Raw genomic sequence first — 13,631 nt, forward strand, 5'->3', positions numbered from 1 at the left:
TTCTTGACTCTCTTGAAACTCTTATTGCAAAACTCCCTTTTATTGCCATCTACTGGCTAAATGTGGAACTAGATTATGAAGTTTTGGAATCCTCCAGTAAGGAACAGAGGCAAACAAGCTCTAGTCTCTTTAGAGATGTTGGGCTATACCGGTTTAGGGCTTCGTAGGTCACAATCAGCATCCTGATTGATGGTTTAGAGGGAGGAATGGGTTCTGTGCCATTTTGGTGCTAAGTGCAAAAACAGCTGCTCCAAAGAGCCTAGAAACCCTCACTGCAAAGAACCAGTTTAATAATGGATAACGGCTGATAATGGGGAAAAAACACACAAATGGATTAGATCTGAGCTGGCGATGCCCCAGCCAGGAAAAAAAACCCTAGCACATAGTTGGTTTGGAACCTCTGGATTTGAAACTGAAATGGAATTTTTTTTCAGTGCACATTCCTACAATTTACCAGCTTATTTGGAACGAGTAACATTTGGACTCCTTGTTTCCTCTGCTCCTTGATTCCTCCAGCTTCTCTGTCCCGTTCTCTCCTCTCCTTTGGCCAATAGTGACATCTCCCCCTCAGCCAATCTAATCTGCCAGTTCATAGCCAGAGGGGTCAGGCCTGTGACTGAAAAGGAAGATTTCCCAACCCGATTCCACCATTTTCCACCACTGCTTAACAGGCCAGTCACCTCTGGTGCAAAAAACCAAACAAAAGTAACGTCCTTGCATCGGGATGACGCTTGAGGATTCACCAAGATCAGTGCGACACCAAAGAGATTGCCGTTGCCCCCCAAATTCTCCCACCAATCGTATTCACTGCCAAAATTCTGCCGCTGGCCTTTCCCCAGGACCATGTGTTTAGGATGTTAATATGGGCAAGAACGAAGAGGAGCCGACTCTAATACCCTTTATGCAATTTGTTCAAGTCTAAGCCCCCTGTCCTTTGCCCCTTTCTGCATCCCTGTACCTTTAATGTGCCAGAGAAGAGAATTTTAATTATGACTGCATAATTGTCGCTTGCTTCCCAACCCCTGACTCCACACAGTAGCTTCCCCTCCCCTTTGGTTCCTCCTCTTGTGATTACTGCTCATTTTATAGACCAAAGCTTTGTCTTGTTTAACTAAAAGATAAAAAAAGGAATTGGGAATTGGCCAGAAATTGCCCAGAGAAGCAGGAATGTGCAGAGGTGTGAAGTGTGCAAACACCAACCTAATTCCCTTTTGTGAAGAGTCAGGTGCTGAGCAGATGGGTCTGTGCAAACACCGCACCGAACGAGGCCATGCCCACCGCCAGATGGGCCCGGCTGGATCAGACCAATGTAGGGCTGACAGCTCCAGGTTGGGAAATTCCTGGAGATTCGGGGGGGTGGAGTCTGGAGAGGGCGAGGTTAGGAGAGGGGAGGAGCCTCAGTGAAATATAATGGTATACAGTCCAACCTCCAAAGCAGCCATTTTCTCCAGGGGAACTGATATCTATGGCCTGGAGATCAGTTATAATTCCAGGAGATCTCCAGCCACCACCTGGAGGCTGGTTACCCTAGACTAATCAATGGGATTGGGTGCTCCCGGGCCTGAATATGGTGGAAGAGACTGGGAGAGACATTTGTCTTTCCACTTTGTCCTCGCCAGGCATGGCTGTATAAAGATCTCCCATGTCCCTTATTGTCTTCCCCCCCCCTAAATGGAAATGCCCCAAACCCTTCATACTTCTCTCATAGAGGAGGTGCACCTGCCCCTTCACCTTTCTGGGCATTTCTTTCAAGCCTCTTCTTCCCTCCTCTGCTTTCTCTTTCCCTCCCTCCCAAGTCTCAGTGAGTCATCTCCACCCTTGGCCCCCATCATTGTAGTGCCCTCTTCCTTGTGTGCCAGCCGCTATCACCACTTTGGCCAGACCTCACACAGGTGCCTGTTGTCGCTTTGGCACACCCCCTGAGCATTTCAAAAGGAAAATCAGCCTTGAACGGTGATAGGTCCGGGAGAGAAGGAGACAGAAGAGGCGAGCCGTTCCAGAGGGGCAGGTGACATGTGAGTCCATTGCAGGAAAAATAGATTGTGAGTCTCTTGGCAACCTGATGCCGAACTATATTTTATTTCAGCATATGGTTGTGTAGAATAGAATCCATGTCTTCAGATACAATAACTAGATCCTGGCTGGGCAGACATTTTAAGTAGGAGCTACGGGCAGGGCTTTTTTTCAGCTGGAATGTGGTGGGATGGAGTTCCGGAACCTCTTGAAAATGGTCACATGGCTGGTGGCCCCACCCCCTGGTCTCCAGACAGAGGGGAGTTTAGATTGCCCTCCACGCTGCTGGAGCAGTCATTGGCCCTGGGAGCATGCGTCCACTTTGTGCACACACATGTGGTATCAGGGGCACCACCTCCTGCCAAGAGTTGCCCCCTGTGCTGGCAACCCACTGAGTTCCACCACCTCTTTTCCCAGAAAAAAAGCCCTGGCTATGGGTGTGTGTGTGTGTGTGTGTGAGAGAGAGAGAGAGAGAGAGAGAGAGAGAGAGGTTTCAGAGGGCATGAAATGCAAGAAGGACAGGGTAAAATATAAAATTCAAATTTCACCTAGAAAAATATAGAGACCGTTCACTGGCTATGCTAAAACTAGTTAACACTGTTCCAGATTATGCTGAGATAATTTAACACCTGTCATGAGTAAGAACTCCAATTTCTGGGCTCAAGCCTGCCAGGGCAGGGGAGGCAGTGTGAAATCTCTGAATGAATTCCAGCTCAGCAATTTGGCTCTTAACTCCGTCCCCCCGCAACCCCCATTTAAAGAGCAGGACGCAGCTTGAATCGGCGCAGAAGGCAGAGGCCGTGCAAGGAGGAACACAAGATTCCAGCAGCGTTGCTTTTCACCCCATGAATTTTACATTTAATTTCACCTCTTACGTACTAATTATTATTCACCTGTGTCCATTGATTATGTATTCATATATTCATCGTTATATAACTTATTTTCATCCACTTTATTCCGTGTTTATTATTCATTATTATGCCATATTCATATATTCATTGTCTAACATTCTTCCTCGTCATCCACATGGTTATTAAACATATTAGCTCACCGTTTCAGTTATTTTATGCTTTGGGGATTTTCCTATTATCAAATTACTCCTTCAATATTACATCTGTTTGATGTATCATTCAGACTTTAGACTTCACATCTGTAGTTTAAATCATCTTTCATGTTTCTTTTGTTTGCAGGATGTATTTTGGGGTGGATTCTTTGTCTGTGTAGCTAACAGAAACCGGAAAATGTTTGAACGATCATCTTAAGTTCTCCTATTTAGAATATATGCTTATTAATTCAAGAAAACCTAGAGACCAAAGAAAAAAGCAAAATGGGAAAAATTAAATGAAATTATAGTTACAGGCTGTTTCCACAGAGCTGGTCTTTCCTGCCCTTTTCCTCCTTATTGTGTGTGTTTTTCGGAGTCGCTCTGAAAACTCAGCCTCCACACACACTCCCGAAAAAGTGCTTACCTTGCATTTTGAAGTCGCAGGCAGCCTCAGCGGCTCCTGCAAAAAGCAGGTTTGGAGGGGAGGTCAGGCACTTTGGTCACCATCGCCCGCCTCCCTTTCAAATGATTTTTGATCTGCATATGCATGATCGCATGCTGAGAGCCTGGAGGGAGGATCTGGGCAGCAATTGGAGGATTCCTCAGAGTGCTTTTACCATTCACATGCCCAAGAATGAAGAAAAAGCACTCTGTCAAGCCGCTGCAAAAGTAAAGACTGGTGAAAGTACGGTCGCAGAAGAAATGCCTAAAAAGGGGGGCGCCAAACTGCCTGCAACCATTTTGAAAACAGAGACATCTGGAGTCAAGAGGAAAAGCCGTCAGTGTTTGGTGAGTGGGCCTTCCCTTTAAGGATGTGAGGAAATGACTGTACAGAGGATTTGATAAAACAAAAATGGGAGGCCATTTTTGAATGAAATGAAATATATTATTTTCAACTAGTTTCAGGGGGAAAGGAGCGTAAAAGTTTTTACCACTGTTATTTCACAAGGCTTCAGTTAAGTAAATTTCACAGAGAGTTACTGGATGCTCGTAGGCATCAGACCACAGCAGGATTCGAGTCCAGGGACACCCGAGAGACCAAGACAACTTCCAGGGTATTTTTTAAATTTTATTTTATTTATAGTCTGCTCTCCCTGCAAGCAGGTTCAGAGTGGATTCACAACATAAAAACATATGATAAAACATTGGTAGTAATCATATAAAACTGCACTAAACTACTGCGTTAAAACATCCAAGCTATTCACATCTAGAGATGGGCACGAACAGCAATCCGATCTAAAAAAAGCCACAAACAGCCTAATCTGCTGTTTGCGAACAAGCTGTTCGTGAGGCCCCATTCTAAACGAACAGGTGGTCGTTGCAAGCCTCGTTCGTTGCTGTTCGTTGCTGTTCGTCAAGCCAGACAGTCCGGCAATCAATTCCCTTGGCAACTTAGGTAGGAATTGTCTGAACTCTGTCTGAACTCCTGCTGTTGCCCTGGAAACCCCAATCTAAGCCCAATTTAGCTTGTTAGGCAGGTCTTTCTTTCAAGTGTGGAGCTCCAAATTTGTTACAAGGAAGCAAAGAGTGGTTTTGCAGACAGTGGAGAAGGAGAGACAGTTGCTGTTGGCATTTTGAGAGAGAGACAGGGAGAGTGCATTGGAGCTTCAATTTTCTTTGTGTGTGGTGGGATAGGGATCTACCTCTTCAAGTTCCAGAGCTGCTGCCAGGCTCTGGGCCAAGCTATTATTTATTACTGGTACCTTTCCTGCTGCCTGCTCAAGTAAGGTTTCTGGGAGTGGTGCAGTAGGAATCTACCCCTTTATGTTCCAGGGCTGCTGCCAGGCTCTGGGGCCAAGCTATTATTTATTATTGGTAACTTTCCTGCTGCCTGCTCAGGTAGGGTTTCTGGGAGTGGTGCAGTAGGGATCTTGATGGCTGGAGGAGAGCCTGCTGACCCTTATGAACAATGAACAATGAACAACGAACATGTTCGTGAACAGGTCATGTTCATTGTTCATTGTTCGTGGATGGCCACAAACAACGAACACCATGTTCGGGGTTTTTTTTCTATTTGTGCCCATGTCTATTCACATCGCACTCCACTTCTCAAAATATCCTCAAGGTTCACGGGGCAAAGTGGCTTCGGGGTGTATCCCCCCCCCCGTGTTGGGAGGGGTTGGTTGGGCAATTCATCTGCCTCAACCGCCATAAGCCTAGCAGAACATCTCCGTCTTACAGGCCCAGCGAAATGATAAGAGATCTTGCTGAGACCAGGGCCATTTCCACACGGCTCCCCGCTGCTCGTAACAAACCGGAATATTGCAAAAAAAAATGCAGAAGATCACATTTTCTTGCGCGAGATTTGCACGATGTCACATGACGTCGCACAAATCTCGCTCGAGAAAACACAATCTTCCGCATTTTTTTCGCGATATTCCGGGTTGTTACGAGCAGCGGGGAGCCGTGTGGAAACAGCCCAGGCCTCCACAGATACCATGTGGGTGCCAGGACCGAAAAAGCCCTGATCCTGGTTGAGGCAAGGTGAACCTCCCTGGAGCCAGGGATCACCTGTCGCTGTTTGTCTCCTAATTGAAGCAGCCTCTGGGGAATATAGGGCGAGAGATGGTCCCACAGAAATGTCGGTCTTGGTCTGCTGAGGGCCTTGAAGGTCAAAACCAATACCTTGAACCTGACCCGAAACTCCACTGGAAGCCAGTGCAGCTGGGGCAGAACAGGTGTGACATGTGACCAGAACGGCATTCCGGTCAAAACGTGTGCCGCCACATTCTGGACCAGTTGTAACTGTATGAGCTTTCAAGAGTCAGAGCTCCCTTTCTTCAGATTCTTCAGGTTGGATGGAGGAGGCCTGAAAAGTAGGAGAGCTGAACAGGAGACCAAGCAGGTGGGGGGAGTGGGAGCGGGAGGGGGTGTTACTGGAGCAAAAAAGCATGTCCACGACCCCTCCCTTTCCAAGAAGCAAAGGCTTTGCCACGAACTCTGCCAGCTTGCTCATATCAGAAGAGCAGGGGAAAGGTAGGCGAGCCCCACAACTGGATCAGCTTCCCAGAACACATCCATGACCCACCCTTGCTTCCTTCGAATCTATGAAGCCTTTGGCAAACTGCCCTTCTCCTAAGCTAGGTAAATGGAACAAACACAGACTTCCCCACTGTTCTGCTATCAAGAGACTCCGCTTTTGCATTGCCAGTCCCTTGGGGCAGAGACCCTTCATCTTGCATTGTGCAGAGCGCATTTATTTATTTATTGTACTGCATTTATACCCCACCTTTCTCTCCAGTAGGGACCCAAAGCAGCTGACATCATTCTCTTCTCCTTGCTGTCTTCACAGCAACCCTGCGAGGTAGGTTGGGCTGAGAAGGTGTGACTGGCCAGCAAGCTTCCATGGCAGAGTGGGGATTTGAAGCTTGACGGGGCTAAAATAATGTCCATGCTGCATGCGTAGTCTGAGCATGGCGTTTAGTCATGGCCCATCAACTCTGGCATGCCGGTTCGAATTCATTTTAAGGCCATTGTCTGTGGCTTCATTAGCACCCCTAAAAATGACCAACTCCTCAAGCTTGTGCGGTCAGGCTGGCCTTGAGCAGGCGAGCAATTGTTCCTTCTGCCTGCTGTGTGCCAGCCTGGCTGCCATCACTCACCCACACCCCCGTGGCATGGAGGTGAAAGCTGTGGAGCTGCAGGCAGCCGCTGGGCTTTATGAGCCGCAGTCAAGAAGGTTCTAATCCATCTCTGCCAACCGAGAAACAAAAGAACCATAACGGGGAGGGGTCATCATAATACGGAATAGCACTGGGGCACAAACAGGTTTCTCCTGACATTCTGAACAAATCGATAGCTCTAGATAGCAGAGAGGGGAAAGCCGGGCACTCGAGTTGCCCTGAGGACACAGAGGGAAGAAATCAGGGCTTAGAAAGTCCCCCGGCAAATTTACACTTGTTACCTGGATTTTGTAGCACTCTCTCTCACCCTGTTTCCACACACCCTTAAAGGGGCAACCCACTCGTGGACTGCTGGCGGTGACGTCTCCGTTTGCAAAATATTTGCAGGCCGTTTAGCTTCCATAGAAAGTGCGTTCCCAGAAAAGTCGCCGAAAAAAATGGAAGCCAAACAGCCCACAAATGTTTTGCAAATGGAGACGTCTGAATTCCTGGGGGAAAGGCGCCCCTGTTCGGTGAGTGGGCTGTCCCTTTAAAAGGTGTGTGGAAACAACCTCTCTCTCTCTCTCTTTCTCTCTGCTGATCCACTCTGGCCTGTTGGCGCAATGAGCCTTCCTTGGGTGACTTCCTGGAAGCTCCCTCACTGTCTGAAATTGGTGCATGCACAGGAGACTACTTTTACCTAAGCTTTCAAGAGCCACAGCTCTCTTTGTCAGATGCATCGTCAGCTTTTGAGAACTGCAGCTCTCTTCGTCAGATGCTCTGTGGTTCTCGAAAGCTGACGATGCATCTGACAAAGAGAGCTGTGGTTCTTGAAAGTTTATGCTATAATAAAGTTGGTTAGTCTTAAAGGTGCTACCAGACTCTTTACTATTGTACCCAAAACGAAATTCACCACCACCTTCTTGGAAGCCATTGCAAAGCAGGTGCGGGGAGGTGAATTATGTGATCTCTGCTGAATTCAGTCTGTTCTGAAGATCACAACCCAGTTGCTTGAAAAGTCAATTTAACACACATAGTTGTGTCAGTCAAATTCTCTGTCATCGCCCCAGACAACTCCAGGCTTCATAAAAAGAAATGCAGACTTCAAGGTGCAAGTTGACTGCATCAAAATCCAACCACAGAATTTCAAGCAACTCCTTCTTTCCAAAATCTGTTTCATTTCTGCTCTGCAGGACAATTCTCTGATGCGGATCATATTCATTAGGTGTTTGTGTAAGTTTTCAATTAGGCAATAGAAAAGAGTAAGTGTCTAGTAGCACCTATAAGACTAACAAAATTTGTGGTAGGGTAGGAACTTTTGTGAGCCACAGCTCTCTTCTTCAAATCCCGTCTGAAGGGTATGCATCTTGATCTATCTTCAATTAAGCAAGTTCGGCTGAGCGCAGACCTGCTTCATTTCAGCGGTGAGCGCATGCATTGCTAACATGCTCACCTTGTTTTGACCAGCTGCACAATTTTCCCTAAAAGCTTCCTCCCCATCTCAGCTCAGAATTTGTTGTGGGTTTTTTCTGAGCTTTCCCAAAGAAGCTCCCAAAATATTCAGGAGGGTCTGCGCCAACTTCATAACAAGTCAATGTTTTTTCAAACTAGAGGAGTAGAATTTCTGCCAAGAGTGAGATTGGATAGACCAACGCGCCCCCCCCCCCATTTTTTCAAACATAAAATCTGATGGAGGGGTGCCAAATAAACAATTAGATATATTTGCAAAGTGCTTGAGAAATAATTTTTAAAAGGTATTAGTCCCTCTGGATTGGCATGTGTTGGGAGGGGGGGAGGATTCGTTCAAAGGATTCGTTCTTGATACCATCTGATGAGCCATGGCTGGGGGAAGGGGGGGGAGATATTTCCAGCCATTCCTGTCCATAGAGCTGCCTGCCTGTATCCCATGGAGAAATGCCTCACACCTCAGAATTCATATCAAAATTTGCAGGAATTATGTCCGCACTCTGTATGGGCTCAAGAGATTATAAAGAACCCCTGTGCGGGCTAACATATGTATAAGGGAAAAGAGGAGTGCAAATGAGAGCCAAGCTACAAGTGACGCCTGACACAGGTTGGACACTTGTCAGCTTCCCTCAAGTTTTGATGGGAAATGGAGGCGTCCTGGTTTTACAGCTTGGCTCTCCATTACAGCTGCAAGACCAGGATGCCTACATTTCCCATCAAAACTTGAGGGAAGCTGACAAGTGTCCAACCTGTGTCAGGCGTCACTTGTAGCTTGGCTCTGAGTCACTTCCCAAGCACAAAGCCATCCAGGACCACAAATAACCCAAGCCAGGAGGGAACAAAGACAGCCAGGGCCCTATCTAAGCAAGAACCACTTCCACAAGACTTGGGAGGTCTAAAGAGAGAGAGCAGGTCTTTCCTTTTGGGGACAGGAACAGATATATGAGGATGACCCAGAAGGAGTAGCCAAAGGGGAAATGATTTAAACCCTGGGCATGGGGGAGAAGGTCACTCTCCATCTTATCGTAAGCCCTGCAGGCCATGCCGCTCTGGAATCTCTGCTGAACACATACTGCTTAACAAAAATGAGAAGCCCTAAATATTCAGACTCCAGTTAATGAATGATTTCTCCATGCCTGCAATTCTAAGAAGAGATAACGGATCCAAATTTAACATCAGTTAGGCTATGTACAGAGTTAGCATTTAGAAGACGGTGTGCTGTCACTTTTTCTTTTTATCCTTGCTCAGTCTGATGTGTTTGCAGATCCTGTATGCCCTTGGTATCTTCTTATTAAACGCTGCTGTATTTTGAATTCTGGTAGCCCAGTTGGCAAAGGATACATATTATCTCCCTAGCTGTTCAACCTCTATGCAGAGTATATCATAAGGAAAGCTGGATTAGATCTAGAAGAAGGTGGAGTGAAAATTGGTGGGAGGAACATTAACAATTTGAGATACGCAGATGATACCACATTACTGGCAGAAAATAGCGAAGACGTGAAGCGACTACTGATGAAGGTTAAAAGAGAAAGTGCCAAAGCAGGATTACAGCTGAACATCAAGAAGACAAAAGTAATAACTACTGAGGAATTACATAATTTTAAAGTTTATAATGAGGACATTGAAATTGTTCAAGATTTTCTATTCCTTGGCTCAATCATCAACCCAAAGGGAGACTACAATGAAGAAATCAGAAGAAGACTGAAACTTGGAAGAGCAGCTGTGAGGGAGCTAGAGAAGATCCTTAAAGATAAAGATGTCTCTCTGGGAACCAACATCAAGATAATCCAAACTATGGTATTCCCCATTGCCATGTATGGATGTGAAAGTTGGACAGGAAGAAAATTGATTCATTTGAAATGTGGTGCTGGAGGAGAGTTTTGCAGATACCATGGACAGCCAAAAAGACAAATAAGTGGGTATTAGATCAAATCAAGCCTAGAAGCTAAAATGACAAGACTAAAGCTATCATACTTTGGTCACATCAGACAAGATTCTCTGGAAAAGTCAATAATGCTGGGAAAAGTGGAAGGCAGCAGGAAAAGAGGAAGACCTAAAATGAGTTGGCTGGACTCAATCAAAGAAGCCACGTCCTCCCATTTGCAAGATCTGAGCAAGTCTGTTAATGATAGGACGGTTTGGAGGTCTTTCATTCATAGGGTCGCCATAGGTCGGAGGCATCTTGATGGCACATAACACGCACACAGCCAAATTCAGTCATCCTTATCAAGGAAAAATAAGGGAAGGGGCAGCAGCCAATCCCTTCATCCCATAATGCACAACTGGGTTTGTTCATCTGCACACTAGCAGGGGAAGTGGGAGACACAAAACCAAGACAGAGCCTTTCAGCACCAACATGGCCAAGAAAGCAAGAGCGCGGCTGAGCCTTTAGCAGAAGATTCTTTGAGGTTAGCTAGTGGCCAAGGAAAGTTACCCAGAAAGAAGTGGGTTATACCAGGAGTAAGGAACAGACGGGCCATGTCGGGCAGACACTTGGAAAGGTCATGGAACTTCCAAGCTCCCAGGTGGACAGAAATAGGCCTTCTAAGGCTTTACAACCTAAGCAAAAAGAAATCAAAATCTCAAGCACAGTTCTTTAAATGCCAGCTTCATAGCCTATGAGAGGTGGGAAGCCCATGTGGGTATTGTACAAAAAGCAAGTGTCCTCCTGACACAGAAATGAAACTCTAAGCAGGAACCAAGTGGCATTTCAAGGAACACTTGAGGCCATACGAGACCCATTTTCTGTCAAATCATTGGGCTTGAGGAGTAGAGATCCCAGGTCCCCCAGTGGGGGCGAAGTGTTCCCCACTTCCACCCTCAGCTCTTGCCACCACTCACCTCGCCGGCAGGGGAGAAAGGTGGGGGAATCGTTCTCCTGGGGTGCTCCCAGGGTGGTGCAACAGGCGTGACGTCATCACAACACCCCAAGAGCACACCAGCGCTTTGCAGCAGGCTGATTTGGGCCCCAAATTGGGTCCATTTAGGGCCCAAATTGGCCTGCTGCGAAGTGCAGGAGCATGCGCAGCCCTTGCGTGATGTGAAGTGATATCATTGTGTTATCCCAGGAGTGTGCACGCACAAAGCATGCGCACAAAGACATTGAAAAAGGTGAGTGCCAGGTCCCTCTCTCCCGCTGGGAGGGTTAGGGGATCTGGCAACCCTAAGGGGAGACTTCAGCCTCTTTGTGACTCAGGGACGGCCTTACCTGGTAGGTTTTATGGCAAGGCAACAAAAGGCTTTGCGTTATGATTAGGGCTGCTCGAACACCCGCTGCTGGTTCAACAGAGATTCTGCTTGACAATTCTGAGCAGGGAGCGGGTTTTTTGACTGCTGTTCTTTTAACTCCACTCCAGGACAGAACGGTAGTCCTTTGTTGTCATCCTCAGTCTTTGCAGAATTGACTTATTTGGAGCTTCACTTTTTAAGTGGCCATGTACAACCTGAAAAAGAAAAACCTTTTTTCTGTTGATATAGTTATTGTTTCATGTGTGTGTGAATATAATTCTGACCACTGAAGAATTCCCTCAGGGCCGAAACGTAGTGGGTCTTTTGGTTAATATCCGTGTGCAGCCGTGATTGTGATTCTCTATTATTAGACATCCAACTTCATCTTGTTGCGGCATACCGTGGTTTGAGGACGTCCCTTTTTAAGTCACTCACGGAATGTCCTGGAAGATTAAAATGTTCTCCCACTGGGTTTGGAGCGTCTTGGAGGAAAATGGGGGAACTTTCACACTTAAGTAGAAATCATTTCATTACTCCATGTAAACCTGGTGGTACATATTTGGCCCCTTTTTCTGATCCTAGATCGTAATAATAAACTTGAACTTGGCCCCTTTTGGACAAAGAACAGCCCCAAATAAAAATTGTTGGTCTTAAGTCTTCAATCAAAAAAACAGTGGTACACATTTGCTCTCCAGTGAAGTTTGTTAGCATATTTGTAAGGTGTGAAAGGATTATGTTGGCGTGGAGAAAGACATATACATGTCATTTTCAATCCTACAGTTCTGTGCACTGTGTAATAAATAGTGGTATCTTTATTTTGTTGTTGTTCAGCCTTTTACTTCCTGACTCTCAGGATGGGTTCCCCCCCCCTTTTCCCCTTTTGTCTTTCTGCCACTGTGTTATACCGTATCACACCATTGGTTCTCTGAGGTGAACTACCAGCAGTGGCCCTCCAGGATCTCAGACCTCTCAGGTAGAGAGCCTTCACATCATCCACTACCTGATTGTTTCTACTGGAGACGCCAGGGAATGAACCTGAGACCTTCTGCATGCCAACCAGATGCCCTCCCACGGAGCCACAGCCCCTCCCCTTCAGGGATAACAGCTGTTTCTTGTCTTCCATGAATTGTCTCTCTCCCTTTGAAGCACCTCTTTTCATGGCGGTCACACAACACTGTGTGGCAATGAATCCTGCAAATCAGTTATGTCTAATGTTCACCCCTTCCTTCACCCAAAGGTCCATGAGGGCTCATAGACTGAGTCCCCATGTGGCATCACTCAGGTGTCAGACACATGAACCCATAAAACAGCTTTTTATCAAGCTGAGTTTTCAGCCAAACATGAGGAAAAACTTCCTGACAGAGCGGTCCCTCAGTGGGACAGGCTTCCTCGGGGCGGGGGGGGGGGGCTCTCCTTCTTTGGAGGTTTTTAAGCAGTGGCTAGATGGCCATCTGACAGCAATGCTGATTTTGTGAACATAGGCAGATCATGAGAGGAGGGCAAGAAAGGTTACACCAGTGCTTAGTTCTCGTGGCCTCTCCTTACATGCCCAGGGTAATGCCAACCACCACCTTGGGGTCAGGTAGCAATTTTCCCCAGGCCAGTTTGGCCAGGGATCCTGAGGGTGTTTTGCCATCTTCTGGGCATGGAGTAAAGGTCACTGGGGTGTTGCATTGTGCAGGGGGTTGGACTAGATGACTCTGGAGGTCCCTGGAGGTCCCTTTCAACTCTATGATTCTATAATTCTAACACTTGGAGAATTCTCCAAGGCCAGGACAGACCCAATGTACTTCTTTGTGTGTCAAACACGGAAGGGGTCCCGTCACTTTCATTAAACGAGGGTTCTTCTTCTTCTTCCCCTCTTCCTCCTCCTCCTCCTCCTCCTCCTCCTCCACTATCATTCCTTAATTACCGTGAGCCATGAGTTGGTGCAAACCAGCCTGGCAAAGTCCCATCAATTTCATCTTTTCTTTTAAAAAATCCCCATAAAACACTTATACAATCGAACCGAAACACAAACAGGGGTGGGCTCGGGACTGTTTACATTAGATTTAATTCTCCTTTTTTATTTACCTGTTTCCCTGGTGTAAGCTCAGCTTACAGAAATACCCACTGGCTGTTAATTTACCAATCTGTGGCATATTCACCGCTGCAGTGATGGGGCTTGGCAATCCCTGAGAGTTTGGTCTGAACAAAGAGAAAAGAAACAAGGGAGACAGGCGGCCCAGCCCGGCCCGGCCCGTTTATTTGAGCTAATCAATCTTGCTGCTGCCCAA

Source organism: Eublepharis macularius, chromosome 6 (assembly GCF_028583425.1).
Source record: "Eublepharis macularius isolate TG4126 chromosome 6, MPM_Emac_v1.0, whole genome shotgun sequence".
Classification (NCBI taxonomy): Eukaryota; Metazoa; Chordata; class Lepidosauria; order Squamata; family Eublepharidae; genus Eublepharis; species Eublepharis macularius.